The sequence below is a fragment of the Periplaneta americana genome, chromosome 15, assembly GCF_040183065.1.
Source record: "Periplaneta americana isolate PAMFEO1 chromosome 15, P.americana_PAMFEO1_priV1, whole genome shotgun sequence".
Taxonomy (NCBI): domain Eukaryota; kingdom Metazoa; phylum Arthropoda; class Insecta; order Blattodea; family Blattidae; genus Periplaneta; species Periplaneta americana.
In genome coordinates, this window is record NC_091131.1 from 92,775,926 (window position 1) to 92,791,269 (window position 15,344).

A 15,344-nucleotide genomic window follows, 5' to 3' on the forward strand; every position below is an offset into this window, starting at 1 on the left:
CAGGAGTATTAATTTGAAAGTATGATTATTTAATAAAGGACTGGAAAGTTTCTTCGAAATATAGTTATTTTTCGTGACTTCACATCAAATTCTTTCCCAGCTGCATTTTACATAAGAAGTTCTTGGAATCTTCAATTTCACATAATTATAACTTTCAATAAAGCACGAATAGAAGCATCAGCTGTTTTGATCGCCATTACTTTTCAAGGCAACATCATCTGCGAAGTATCGATGTTGCTATATTCAACCGTCTAAATAAAAAAACCTTGTCTGACTCGCAGCTGATCGGAGCATTTGAATTGATCCCGGTGGCTCAGTCGCATCAGGCGTGTGCAGTAAAACCCACCTTGGTGGTGCATTGCGACCTAGTTTTAGACTTGGGAACACGAAAATCTGCTCCCAGTGCCAAGGTACAGTTTTGGCTACTCTTTATTGATCCAGCAGCAGTGGTACAGGCAATCTCTCTCTGCGTCCCGCCTCTTCGTACCCTCCCAGCAGCCTCCTCAGCACTCTCCCCCTCCTCTCCACCCGCGGACCGTCTGTCCTGCCTGATATTCTCGTATCCAGGGGCCCTCGTTACAACATTCAGAGTAAGGCCACTCCCCAGATATTTATGAATTGATCACATTTAATACATTGTCTTTTTTCATCGTATCGTAGTGGATAGGGGATCTGCTACGCATCAGGAAGGGTCTGCTCCCGGGTTTTAGAACATCGTCCATCAGGCATATTCTCGGCCGTTGAAGTATAAGCTCAAAATAGGCTAATACTCTTTCAGCATCCTTCCTCTTCCTGTCTTCAAAGTCAATAATAGACAGAAGTAACTACTTTAATTGATATATTTGAGAAAACCAATTTATCTGTCTGACTCTCACTATATCCACAGTCTAGTATATACAGTCACGAAGCTCAATACGTAGTAAATATGCATCCATAGATAGTTGCTAACCACTAGGGTCGCTAATATCGGCTCATTACAGACAATGCGAAATAGTACGGCACAGTCTATTGTTCCTAGCACCCTTACAACTCAAGCTTCGTGACTGTATAAACTAGACTGTGCTATATCCCTCTCTGTCCTCTTCATAAAAATATTTGTTAATATCCAACTGTACGGAAAATTTCTTTTTAAGGGGGGAGACGGGTGAAATTTTGGTCATTTTCAGTAAAAAATCGCATTTTCGTTTTCTTGTGAAAAATGAATCAGCAATCTCTTATTTATATGTTGAGGTCGAAAGCATAAAAATTACGCAATATATAAGTAGCTGTACCCTTGAAATTTAATTCCATGCAAATGTTACAAGCTGTTTTCTCACACTTCTTTTTCACCACATTTCGTCAGGTGCGAAGTGTAAACACACTTACAATTTTGATGCTAGGAACATGAAATTTTTACTGCATGTTCTATGCACTGTGGTTAACAAAATAGAGCGTGGATTTTATGATTAAATTAATATTTTTTTAAATAAAAAATGAAATCTTTATAGTGGCACTGGAAAATTGTTATTTTTAGGTTTGCAGTGATTATAAATTATTATAGTAGTAAAGATATAGGGAAACTACTGCAATGCGTGATGTTTTTTAAATATGCCACTGATCTTGTAAAAAAATTTAAGATATTTTTCTGAAAAATTGAGCGACACATTTCATTTTGAAATATGTAAATTTTTAAAAATATTTTTTTTTAATAACTCAGAAACTAATTGACTCACAGAAATGAAACTTCACCACATATTATGTATTGCTCGTACAAAAAAATCAAGGACGTATTTTATGGCTTGAAAATTGTAGAAAACAGACATTTCACCCATCACCTCCCTTTAATGAGAACTGTAATACTTTTTGCATTATTCTGTATTTGTACTTTTTATTAATAAAATATTTGGTGGATAATTTCCAATATTTATTATTTTTGTTCTAATTTCTTAGCATTATCTTCTGAAAAATCATATAGCCTACTACAATTTTAATGTAAGTGATGCGTGAAAAATAGAATTCTGATAAAATTATTTGTCACTTAAAGTTCGAATAGATCTAAACGGCTGCTATTGACGGTTTTCATAGTTTGGTCACAGTCTAGTATATACAGTCATGAAGCTTGAGTTGTTGAGTGTACTAGGAACAATAGACTGTGCCGGTACTATTTTGCATTGTCTTTGATGAGGCGATAGTAGCGATCCTAGTGGTTAGCAACTATCTATGGATGCATATTCCCTACGTGACTGTATATACTAGACTGTGGTCTGGTGTACAGCTTGCTGGCTTCCAGATCTTGAGGTTCCGATTTCGAATCCCGGACTCGTCTCCCGGAAAAATTTCCTTGAAGAAAGTTCCCTGGGTGTCTGGAGTCCCTGAAAATGTTTGTGAATCCGAGTGTGGCGTATTATTACTTAACCGATCTTCAAAATATAAAATACAATACACTTATAAGAATTATCGTTGGACAGATCTCTGAACAGCGTTTCAACGTCACACTGTTAACATGTAACTCCATAAATTATATCACAACAGAAAGCACTAAGAAATGCTAGGGAGATAACAATGAATTTCAAAGTACCTAAATAATTGAAATATTACTGACACCCAAATTAAATCTTAATAGCACACCCTTTTTTCTAAATCGTTATTAAATCTCTAGTGACTATTATTGTTTTCTGGTTATGCTAACTGTTGAGGTTACATGTGTGAACAATGTAATGTTGAAACCTGTTTCAGGTTTTTGCCCAACGGCAGTCCTGATATAATGCATTTTATATTTTGAATACTAGTTCATTAATAACCCGGCACACTCGCAATCACAGTGACATTCAAACAAATTTTCGCACTCTTGACACACAGGCAGTTTTTCTTCTTCTATGAAAATACACCGAGAACCGAGCCCGGGAATCAAACCCCGGTCCACCTGAGCCAGACTAAACCCCTTAATCGATAAGAACTCTAAAAAATTATGTCTTTTTTATTACTTGGTTAATTAACAACGCTGTATCAAGTACGTTGATGGATTGGTGATAGCGAGGTGGTATTTGACTAGATGAGGTCGAATATTCGCCATAGATTACCTGACATTTGCCTTACGGATGGGGAAAACCTCGGGAAAAACCTAACCAGGTAATCAGCCCAAGCGGGAATCGAACCCGCGCCCGAGCTCAACTCCGGATGAGTAGGCAAGCGCTTTAGCCGACTGAGCTACGCCAGTGGCTATTACGTTGTTACCCCTGAAGTAATTTATTCCTGTAACTGATAAAAAAGCTGATCAACATGCCATGAAGTTTTATCTTTATTAGTTTAAAATTAAAATTTATTTTTATATACAGTACCTGTTATTTGGCTGGCAATTTTAGAATAGTTTAGAACTGGACTGTTGTCTTCATCTTTTGTACATCGTTGATTTTTAAAAGAGAGGTAAAATAACTAAATTTAAAAACTCTCTATAGCGATAATAAAATTTTGAAAGTAAATGATACTAATTAAGGGTACTGGGACTCTGTAATATGCTCAAAATTTCAAGTTTTGTTTCTTAATTGATTTATATTCTGTGAAAAATCCTCTTTCCAATGTTATATCATTTATGCACATTAGTATTATTATTATTATTATTATTATTATTATTATTATTATTATTATTATTATTATTATTATTATTATTATTATTATGTAGGTATATTTTAAAATTTTTATCTACGAGGAGGAATATGCAGCTGGGATGTTCTGATAACTTTGGCGGGACCCTGTAATATGCTCAAAATTTCTATTTTTGTTTTTTAATTGATTTATATTCTATGAAAAATCCTCTTTCCAACGGTATATCATTTATGCACATTATTATTATTATTATTATTATTATTATTATTATTATTATTATTATTATTATTGTAGTTGTTATTATTATTATTATTATTATTATTATTATTATTATTATTATTATTATTATTATTATTATTATTATTATTATGGAAATATATTTAAAAATGTTTATCTGCCATGAGGAATATGCAGCTGGGGTGTTGCAATAACTTTGGCAGCCATTTTCCTTAAGTTTGTCTTTTCCTCTATAAAGTGTACCTTATCTCAACTCTTAGTTGTTAGATTTATTTCAAATTTTCTGTGTTTATTTAGTTGGTATTGTAGCATAAATTGACACAGGGTTTTTTAAAAATAATGGTTTTAAAGCAGTTGAAAAATCTAGCAAAAAACGAGGTAAAAATGTACATATTTAGAAAATAATTAATTTATAAAATATTGCTATTTTTGAAAACCCTTCCATCAGATTACTTATAAGAGTATTAGAAATAAGCTGTAAAAGTTTCATTGTTCTACTCCCAACACTGTTAGAGAAAAGGTACTGTAAATGTCACTAATTTAACATGTGTTATGATAGGAGATTCCCGGTTCCCTTAATATTGGTCAGTGGCCCCTCCTTTCACATAAATACCGGGGCATTAAATCAGTTGTAAGTACACGCAATACTGATAGGGAAATAACATTAAAAATACATGAGAACCTAGTACTATACAGTACAACAAAATTAATAATATGTTTACTTTCATAAGGAGTACAAAGAAAGTGATTTAATGACTTGAAAGTTATTACTTACTGCTACACGAGTCATACATTTAGATGGTTTTTGTTAGTAGTATAATATATAATTCGAACGACTTTGCTTAACTGCTATACACATTAACGTCTGTATTACAACTTACATTAAATATAAGGAAGAAAAGTCTTCAGATGTCCTTGATGTGCTTAGTTACAATTAAGTTAAAAACAGTAATTAGTTGAACGCAAATTTAAAAGTTAATTGCATACTTATTCATGCAGTTTATTAAAAAAAATTAATTTTAATTAATTGGAGAAACATTATTCCAACATGTGTGTAAGGAAAGTTACGACGACTGCAAAATAAATGCGAATAAACTGGAAATATTTTATATGAAACATTTTCCCCAACAATTTTGAGCAGACACCACAACGCAGCAGTGCGAAGTTGCAGTTCAAACAGCACCGCCCACTCCGCACATCGATTAGAGAGGTAGGTGTACAAGCGAGCTGAGTTCTACCATATGGTACGGAAAACTCACACGTATTTGGACCACACAGCTACAACGAAATTTACTGCCGCGGTATAGAGTTCCAGTATAACGCACAGTTAGTTGTAGACCTACTCTTGCTTTTTACATACTTCCAGAGTTGAGAAATATCTTAATCGACCATATGTGTAGATATTAGCATTTAAAAGACTTTTCACAGAATGTACGCACAAAAAACTATATCATTTATATGTTAGGCCTATAACATCGCAACCATTTTATAACGAGGTTTACTGAACGTTTTTCTGAAGCATTACACTTGAATGCATTAAAGATAGCAGAAATTTTTTGTAGGCTTTCATCACATCATTAGCAAGACGCTTGACTAGCATCATTATCTTTCCAATTATAACCTTGAGATTGTTGTTAATACTTAAATATATATTTTTTTCGGCTTATGAAATCTTTTAAAATAATAATAATAGTTCGATATATTTGTCGTCTTAGTAAAGTATGACTATTTTTGTCGTACACTTCATAATATAGTTACTCTTGTAAGAGTATGACATACAATTTTTGTACAAATTTAAACATTAGTTACTTATATTGCCTTCACAAGTAAGATATTTGCTGTTAAATGCTTCTATGAAACTAATAAAAAGTTCTAGATTGAATGTTCACTTTTCTATAATCATTAATATTTGTTTCAAGCTGAATACACAGTTCCTAAAACCTTTCTATAATTATTAATATTTGTTTCAAGCTGAACACACAGTTCCTAAAACCTTTCTATAATTATTAATATTTGTTTCAAGATGAACACAGTTCCTAAAACCTTTCTATAATTATTAATATTTGTTTCAAGCTGAACACAGTTCCTAAACCCTTTCTATAATTATTAATATTTGTTTCAAGCTGAACACAGTTCCTAAAACCTTTCTATAATTATTAATATTTGTTTCAAGATGAACACACAGTTCCTAAAACCTTTTTATAATTATTAATATTTGTTTCAAGCTGGACACACAGTTCTTAAAAATCTTTCTATAATTATTAATATTTGTTTCAAGCTGAACACACAATTCCTAAAACCTTTCTATAATTATTAATATTTGTTTCAAGCTGAACACACAGTTCCTAAAACCTTTCTATAATTATTAATATTTGTTTCAAGCTAAACACACAGTTCCTAAAGCCTTTCTATAATTATTAATATTTGTTTCAAGCTGAACACATAGTTCCTAAAGCCATATTATGTTGTATTCAAGCTATAAAATTCTTCAAATCGTTCTTGTAATTGTTGTTATTATGAAGAACATAAACATGTTTTTAAATCCGTATTTATATTAAGCAAACAAATTTTAAAGAGTTTACTTATTGGTAAGGAAAACATTGAGTATTGCTGAGTTACATTAATGTCATTACTTTAATACTTAAAACACTGAAAACATATTTTCTAAGTCTGAACAAAAGAAGTGTTTAAAAAAATAACCAAATACGAAATGTTGCGGGTTACGAAACATTCCAAATCAGGTGTAGGGTGTGATGTTAAATGCAGATGACGTGAGTTATCGGTACGCAGAGACAACGCCCTGTGATAATGTATCTTATTATTATATAAGATTACAACTGCAGTACGTGGATATGATTTATGTTGTAAGAGAATCAGGTTTAGCCTGTTATTGCAGACAGTCCCATTTTTGGACAAGGTATACGTTTATTATTTATTCTTCAATCTACTCGAGTGTTGTTCTCACACAAGGGTATCTGGTTTAGTCTATATTATCTCTTGTTGCTATCGTTACGTTACAGCTGACGTTGACATCACCTGCAGTACAAAGTTTCTCACACTTGATTCTTTCTTTCCTTGCAGGCAAGAATTCTGAGTCACTGCTCTTGTATTGTAGGTTATAACTTTGAAATAGTTTTACACTCGACCCATTTCGTTGCTCTGTTGAAACTAATATCAATGTGGTGTGGTGAAAATCGTTACTGTACTGTTCTTTGAATTCATTAACAGTATGTCTTCACCTTTTCGAAATGCTAAATTTAATCACTATTTTAACACATTTTAATTTTTGTGCTAACACGTCTTTGTCTACGAATATCAAAAATTTAATTCTGAGAATTCGAAAAAACATGTTTTGATATTATTTTAGCGTTATGAACTATTAAAGTTTAGCACAATAATATTTGAATTTTAGGTGAATATTTCATTCTGAATTCTATCTTTTGAAAAAAAAAAAAAAACAAAGATTCTAATACGGTTAAGATATAGCTAGCAGAACTAAGAATGCAATATGTGTGAGTTACGGTACTTATTCTTAATCCATTGATCGGATAATCATAGTAATCTAGCTCTTGCAGTGTAATTCGCTCAACATAATTAATTTACACTGCTACGTAATTAACAGATGTTACACTGCATCACGAAAGTTAGAAAGAAATATAGATATATTTTAAAATATCTCACCCTACTGCATAAAATCGACTTACTGCATATGTATATCCTTATAAATGTATTTTGAACGTAGCTTAAATGTCATCAAGTCTAAAGTTTATAAGTTACTTTGAATTAAATTCAATTTCTCGTGAGTTCATCAAAATCCACAATATAAAACATCATTACGCTAATTTTCTTTATCCTTTAAGTGTTGTTAAAGTGTGAAAGAATAGAATATTATAATGTAAGACGTGAAGTTATTCAATCATAAATGAAACTTATGCATTTTTTATGTAAATATTCATTTTAAGAACGCTATTAAATTCTACGCATCGAGACTTGGTTTAAATGCAAGTAAAGCAGACTGGGTTCCCTTAAATCGATATTCTCGGGCATTGTTTAAGGGTGGAAAGAGGACTGTTTCATATAGTCTGCCATTCAACAGTTTTAGAATTATAAGAATTACTAGTTATTATGTACTCGAACGACGAATTCGTAAACTAAATTTGTGATAAGATGAAGTACATGCATTATGCCAAAATATACGTAAGTTACACTTCAGTAACGAATTAGCAAATTAAATTTATATATAAGATGAAGTTCATCGAGTAGGCAAAACTATACTTGAATTTCTCTCAAATAACGAATTAGAAAATATAAGATGAAGTTAATAAAATAGGGGAAAATATACTTAAATTAAATTCAGATAACGAATTTTGAAAGTAAATTTATGTAGATGAGATTCGTTCAGTGAGCAAAAAACTAAACTTAAATTCCACTAAAATAACAAATTCTCAAACTAAATTTACGTGAGGTTCATGTAATAGGTAAATGTAGTAGCTATACTTACATACGGTGGGATGTAAATGTGCAGACACTACGTAGAATCGTAGTTTGAGAACTTTTGCCACGAACACTGATACACTTAGGCTACATTAAAAAAAGTTAACTGAAGACCCTTACCTGTTTTATGCTAGCACCATTGAAGATGAACATTAAAAGATTTCTGCATCTGAGAGGACGTTTAAACTTCATGTAACATATGGCAGTATACTTTCCATGAAATAACTTTAAAGCGATCTGTTATTTTCTTTACAATATGTGTAAAGATACGTAATTATTTCTTTGTAACCATATAGAAGTAGAAGTCGGTGAGAAATGCACAAATCTGTCTTCTGTTTAAAGCGAGATTTGACGCCTTTCGCAGGATCACAGCCACAGCATCATCACGGGATATCTACACAGCTGATCGGAAGAAGGCACGGGAGCCAAGACAAAATTTCTCGTATTGTTCAACTACCCCCAATAGTTATGTTACCTCGGTGACCGGTTAGAGTGGACCGGCCGTGAGCGTGTGTGTTTGTGTGTGTGCGGGCGGGCGGCAGCCACACGACTAACCTACCGACCAACTGTACAGGGCTCCCAGCCTGCCCGCGGCCAGATATCTTCCTCTCTCTCTCTTTCCCCCCTTCTACTTACTCATTGTCTATCTCTCTCTCTCCTGCCCTCCCTCTCGTTTTCGCTTTGCTTTGCTTTGCAATATCGGAATTTTGCAAAAGCTACCTCGTAGCTCTCTCTCTCTCTCTCTCTCTCTCTCTCTCAACTGGTACAGTAGCATAATATTAACTCCCACACCACAAAATAGAAATGCCAAAATTGCAAAACATGCCCCCGGTCACTCACGAAAATTTTTCATTACTGCTTTTTTTAAAAAGCCTATTAATTTGTGAGTATCTCTTCAGGCTTTGAAATCGTACAATTTATTATCTGCAAAATGGAACAATTCTTTATAAAATTATCACACACTATTGCACGACTACTTTTTATTTGCGACCACTAGTTGTAACCTCGACTATAAATACCTTTACGGATTCCCTAAAGCCCCATATGGATACTAAACTACAACCGCAATAATTTTCGTTTAACGCCTGAAAGGCTGTAATGATATAAACCTTGAGAATGGAACTTGCAAATAGTTTCGAAACACCGGAAAAATGCAAAATCAAGACATGGGTTGTGAACGCATATTTCTGTACAGATCCCATTCTTTGCGTAAATCTGAAATTTCGTATTCTGGTTATTCGTCAAAATTTGTCATTAGTTTGTTTCTTTTTTTCTGAAAAACCATATTAATAATTTATATATTATGCGAATATTTAAAGAGGAGCATCTTTTCAAATCGTATTATGACTAAGAAATATTTTTTTTTCTTACAGGAATGATGAATGGCTCGTAGACCAGACAAGTTTTCATTGCACTTCATAAAACTACTGAAACAACCAGACTTCACAGCATGAAAGGTAAAGTAAGAAAAAATATATAATTAATTTCGTCCACCAGTGGACTTAATACGTTTTAAAATGTTCCTCTAAGATATATTATTAAAAATAAGAATGAACCTGTTTTAACTAGAGATTAGAAATCTTTCATTTTCTTTAAGGAAGAAGGTATACATTTATGGGTAAAAAACAAAATTTTAAATTTATTTTTATCTTCATACAATATATAACTTTCTTGTGGTGACAAGATTTCTCCGATAGACTATCTCTAATAGTGTCCTACATATTCCCTTCAACTTTTCCGATTGTCACTTCATCTGTAGCCTACCTTTAAATTTACTTTTTGTAACTCAAATTTACTTTTTGAAACTTAACATTTACATCTGTTTTTGCTTATAACTCCAAACATTTTTTAGATATTTCAATAAAATTTCACATGCTTGGCCTTTTTCCATATCTTAACAACACGAACTACTTACATTCTTAGTTCTAGCATTTCCAAGAAAGAAGCAGGCCTAGATTATTTGTTTATTTATATTTAAAAAACATATGGGCCATAAAAATGTTAAAATAATACATTCAGGTTCTTTTAAGTGGCATGAATTTGCGATACGGCCTTCTAACTTTACTTCATCTCGAAGAAAGCCATGCTAGAGATTTTATCATCGGACAGAATAAAAGCATCGGAGCTCTATCTCCCTGCCTTTTGAGCGTGCAGAAACTTATTTTTGTCTATCGAAATAATTGGAATTTCGGTTAAATTTGGTCAAATGTCTTTTTAATATTACATATGCATACCAGAAAAAATTAATAATTAAGTTTGTAAGTAACAGACTTACGACAAAATCCATATCTCGGCCGGGTTTTAATCGGCAAACCTCTGATTCTACGACCAGCATGGTATTCGCGAGGCCATGCCAAATTTTTCCTGTAGCTTTCAGCTAGTAAGAACATGCTTATAAAATGTATATGGCAATCGCTACTACTTCCAGCTTATATAGATTTAAAATGACAACATATGAGGTCAGGAGAGACAATTGCGAGTTCTGAGATGGGTTGCGGGATACAGACTCTTGGATAGGAAGGAGAATCAATAGGAAATATATTTTCGACATCAAATAATCCACTCAAATATATATGAATAACACGAAAAAAAACCTCCGGATTATACAGTGAGGATGCCTTAAGACAGATATACCAACACCCTTTAACAGAGATCAGTACGAAGACTAAAGATGGGAATGGGAGAGTAGTTCTGTGGAGATGAAAGATGCCTGACAATGTTTACCTCAGAAGCCAGAAGGAAGTAAATCCAAAATCTCTATTTTGAGATATGATGAGATGAAAGTTTCACCTTGCATTCAGCTTTATGACTTACTTCCTTTGACTATCGAAATATATACACAACTATCCATCTCTTCGGGAGTATTAACATAAAAAACAAGCCTAAAATAATACATAATTATGAATCAACCATAGTCTGAAAATTCATGTTTTGACGCTTACTTCCTTTTGCCTTTTGACGCAAGAATGCCCAACCATTACATAAAGATGACGATGAAAGTTTTAATGCTAACTTCTAGATTTGTATTAATTTCTTTAGAATATATGCAAGTATTAGTATTCCACAATTAAACGGCTGAAGTAATCTTATTATTTGCCCTTAGAGTAAAAAAATATTATGACATTTTTGGTCCTGCCAATAGTTCAATAGTGCAGCGCACGCGCACTGGAGTGTTCGGCCTAAATGTGGTGCACACATTGGGGATGAGGATTTTCGTTGGAGTTCTCCCGTTTCCTTCAACAATACAAAACTCTATTTTACCCTATTATTTTCTTAATTTCATATCATTTCTTTTCATAAATATGTGGTATCAGTGTACGTGTACGATCTTCGGTGATGCCGAGTGTAAATGACCGACCAGTTATTTTTTTCTGAATACTCACGACTAAGCGATTCGAATAGTTGGCGGATGTTCCTAATTTTGAGGAGAGATGTTTCATTTTGTCACAGATCGTGCCGTATGGGAAACTGCCTGCGAGGCGCCCTGTTGGTGTCCGGGGAGCGATCTGTCATATCTAGCGACCGTTAGGGACGTGAGTCTATTAGCTCTGGAGATGCTACTACCGGCCTTAGGGCCATTCACTGCATACCATCCTTAAATCCCGGGAGGGCTGTTCGCGTAACGAACCAATTGAATGATGTACACACGGATGGAACCCCCCCCCTCATACATGTACGCACGCACACACACACACACAAATTTGTTGAATGATGTAGAAAAAAACGAATCTTTGTTATAAAATTCGTACTTATTGTTGTTAGTTGGAAATAATCTGAAGTGCAATTCTTTTACATTTGACTGTCAAACTACCTTCAAAAGTTGTCCCTTTGGTATAGAGGTAGCGAATAATAATAATAATAATAATAATAATAATAATAATAATAATAATAGTATGGAAATACAAATTTACGACCTACACATTAGTTCTACACTTCTGTTAAATATGTAGAATAGAAATGGATATTTCGTAAGTATGTGCAACGAAATGATAACATAAGTGACGACTTCATTGTAGGCCTACGCTACAATTTTTACGCTCGAGATATGGGCATTAAGATCTGGTACTTTTCTTGCATGATTTCTACGTGGGAGACATGAATATTAAGGCCTGGTACTATTCTTGCAAAGGTTTCTACGTGCGAGACATACGTTTTAAAGTCTGATACTATTCTTGCAAGATTTTTAAGTGCGAGACCCGAGTATTAAGGCCTGGTACTATTCTTGCATCATTTCTACTTGTGAGACATATGTATTAAGGTCTATTCTTGCAAATTTTATACGTGCGAGATATAGTATTTAGTGTTATTCTTGCAAGATATCAACGTGAGAGACATGGATATTGAGCACTATTTTTAGCAAGATTTCTACATGAGAGACATGAGTATTTATTACTATTCTAGCAAGATTTATGTGTATTTAGCATTATTTTAGCAAGATTTCTACATGAGAAACATGAGTATTTATCACTATTCTAGCAAGATTTGTACGCGAGAGACATGAGCATTTATCACTATTTTCTACGTGAGAGACATGGGTATTTATCACTATTCTTGCAAGATTTATACATGAGAGGCATAGGTATTTATCACTATTCTTGCAAGATTTATACATGAGAGGCATAGGTATTTAGCACTATTCTTGCAAGATTTATACATGAGAGGCATAGGTATTTAGCACTATTTTTGCAAGATTTATACATGAGAGGCATAGGCATTTAGCACTATTCTTGCAAGATTTATACATGAGAGACATGGGTATTTATCACTATTCTTGCAAGATTTATACCTGAGAGACATAGGTATTTATCACTATTCTTGCAAGATTTATACATGAGAGGCATAGGTATTTAGCACTATTCTTGCAAGATTTATACATGAGAGGCATAGGTATTTAGCACTATTCTTGCAAGATTTATACATGAGAGGCATAGGCATTTAGCACTATTCTTGCAAGATTTATACATGAGAGGCATAGGTATTTAGCACTATTCTTGCAAGATTTATACATGAGAGGCATAGGTATTTAGCACTATTCTTGCAAGATTTATACATGAGAGGGATAGGTATTTAGCACTATTCTTGCAAGAGACATGAGTATTTATCACTATTTTAGCAAGATTTATGAGTATTTAGCATTATTTTAGCAAAATTTCTACATGGGAGACATGAGTATTTATCACTATTCTAGCAAGATTTGTACGTGAGAGACATGAGTATTTATCACATTTTAACAGAATTTCTACGTGAGAGACATGGGTATTTAGCACTATTCTTGCAAGATTTATACGTGAGAGACATGAGTATTTATCACTATTTTAGCAAGATTTATGTGTATTTAGCATTATTTTAGCAAAATTTCTACATGGGAGACATGAGTATTTATCACTATTCTAGCAAGATTTGTACGTGAGAGACATGAGCATTTATCACTATTTTAGCAGGGTTTCTACGTGAGAGACATGGATATTTATCATTATTTTTATAAGATTTTTACGTGAGAGACATGGGTATTTAGCAATATTTTAGCAGGATTTCTACATGAGCGACATGAATATTTATCACTATTCTAGCAAGATTTGTACGTGAGAGACATGAGCATTTATCACTATTTTCTACGTGAGAGACATAGGTATTTATCACTATTTTATAAGATTTCTACGTGAGAGACATGAGTGTTTATCACTATTCTAGCAAGTTTTCTATGTGCGAGACATATGTATTTAGCACTATTCTAGCAAGATTTCTACATACGGGACTTGAGTATTTAGCATTATTCTTGCAAAAGAAATCAACGTGAGAGACATGGGTATTTATCGCTACTCTTGCAAGATTTCTACGTGCGAGAGATGGATATTAGCACTATTTTAGAAAGAGTTCTACGTGAGAGACATCAGTATTTAGCACTATTCTAGCAAAATAATTTTGTACTGCTGTACCATTCGCACTGTAAGGTTGCTGCGAACGTTGAGGTATTAAGAGATCGATGATGGCTGTGAAAGTCTTGAAGAAGCATGCTCAGAAACTGGCATCAATTGAGCGAGCGCCGAGGTTATAAGGTCGTCCGTCCGTCCGTCGGGGACAACCAGAATGCTCAGTATCGGCCTAGTCAATTTCTCGGAATACGAAATGTCTAAATAATTTATTTTAAGTCGTCGTGCATCGTAACTTTGTGTTCAAGTAATTCAAAGTAATCCAATTAAATTAAGACAGCAACGTTTACGCGTAATTAATGGCTAATTTTGTTTAAACATAAATTACTGAAACTTTTCATAAGTTATTAACATTTTAAGACTGGAACATTACAAATTCATCTAATTATTACAGTTCTGTGAAATGTTTGTCACTGTTTTCCGTATTACGTGTAGTTTAAGATAAATTTATTGGAAGTTGTTAGATTTAATACTTCCACGCGCCGTTTTTTTAAACATGTATAGTACTATAGTTTTCAGTGTTTATGAATTGGATACTGAACTATAAATTGTGAAACACTGAAGACACTGCGCTTCAAGAACATGGGTGGAACTTTCCAAATCTGTGGTACACTTTAATTAAGTTTAACTTATTTAAACTAATATAATTGATTTATGCATCAAATACCAACACTGGATATTGCCACTTCGGTAGCTCAAGTAGCAGAGCGCTGGCTTATGGTGATTACGGTCCTGAGTTAGAATTCAGGAAATGGCGGAATCGTAGGCCTATTTGTGGTAAACAGAACCAAGGTTCTTGAGGAGTTTCTCGGCATTCTGCCGTTTCCCTCCTCATCTCAATGTGACTGTCAATTTTAACATTATTTCAGTAGTATTCACGGACGTGAGTTCGACTTCCGCTTGAGCTGATTACCTGATTGCTTTTTTCCCCCCGAGATTTTTCCAACTATGTCCACACTTGTGGAGTAACGATCAGCGCGTCTTATATTACTCGCTTGCGATAAGCACACATGTACTCTGCTTGCGACATTTTTGCTTCCCTAACAAAGCATGCTGACTTATAAAATGTATAAATTTCAGTATTAACATATTGATATACTG

The 15,344-nt window shown here is 33.6% G+C and overlaps 1 protein-coding gene across 2 annotated transcripts in view; it reads right to left on the reverse strand.

Moving 5' to 3' along the window:
* The window catches only part of LOC138715202 (protein Tob1-like), a 318,519-nt gene that overhangs the window by 46,510 nt on the left and 256,665 nt on the right, over positions 1-15,344 (reverse strand). The window contains exon 1 of one of the 2 annotated variants that reach the window (XM_069847843.1): positions 8,434-8,872. The exons of the other annotated variant lie outside the window; for it this stretch is intronic. The gene's annotated coding sequence lies outside the window, so the exon portion shown is untranslated. Of the gene's footprint in view, positions 1-8,433; positions 8,873-15,344 lie in introns of those variants that run through there. 2 annotated transcript variants of the gene reach the window in all.